This window comes from Echinops telfairi, unplaced genomic scaffold, assembly GCF_000313985.2.
Source record: "Echinops telfairi isolate 266 unplaced genomic scaffold, ASM31398v2 ScPeMD7_7467;HRSCAF=8505_0, whole genome shotgun sequence".
Taxonomy (NCBI): domain Eukaryota; kingdom Metazoa; phylum Chordata; class Mammalia; order Afrosoricida; family Tenrecidae; genus Echinops; species Echinops telfairi.
This window is the reverse complement of record NW_022111367.1, coordinates 14,086,943-14,087,790: the sequence shown is the minus strand read 5'-3', so window position 1 is coordinate 14,087,790 and position 848 is coordinate 14,086,943.

Genomic DNA, 848 nt, shown 5'->3' with positions numbered 1-848 from the left:
TTGCCACCTACTCTGTTTTCCAACCAGGATTTGAGTGAATTATTTCCTGATATCGGTGCTAAGCTACGCGTCCTGAAAATTTATCCAGCTATATAATTATGCTTTGTATACCTTTTGATGGGAAGCTTTGGCAATTCTTGCCTTTCATGCAAGAGATGTGCGTTTACTTCCTGGCCAGTGCCCCTCGTGGGCAGCTACCACCCAGCAGTCTAGACACGTGTGCTGTTATGAAGCTGAGCAAGTTTCTGCAGCACTTCCAGACTATGACTGCCTGAGAAGGCGGCTTTGGAAATCTGCTTCTGAACGTCAGCCCAGTCGATCACCGTGGGCTGATTTACTAGCGGAACAGGAGTAACACAGCAGTGCTTCATTCCTTGTGCGATGCTTCACCATGAGCCAGAGCAGCTCCCTTGAACTCATTGACAGCGAATAACAACATACTTATACGCCATTAAAAGTGTTACTTAAACTACATATCTTAAAAATAAATTATATTTGATGTAAAATTCTGCAATAATTTCTTCTCTAATACATTTGCCTTTAAGAAGAAAAGTGGTGCTTGCAAGGTTTATTCTTCCATTTAATTTCGTAGATGTTTAAAATAGACTAGAGCTTTAAGTTTTGTTTGTAAAAATCCATCTGAAAGTTGCATTTAATCTTGCATGTTTTGAAACACATATCAAGTTCATTACAGGAAGTAGTGATGTGGTTTACAGGGGCGTCTTGTTATCTTTCCTCTCTGTTTTACATCTTTAACTGTTCACTACTTATTTCCTCTTCCAGAGAGTGGAAGAGAAAAGAGAGTGGGGGGAGGGGCTGAAGACACCTAATATGTTGTTTTTATAATG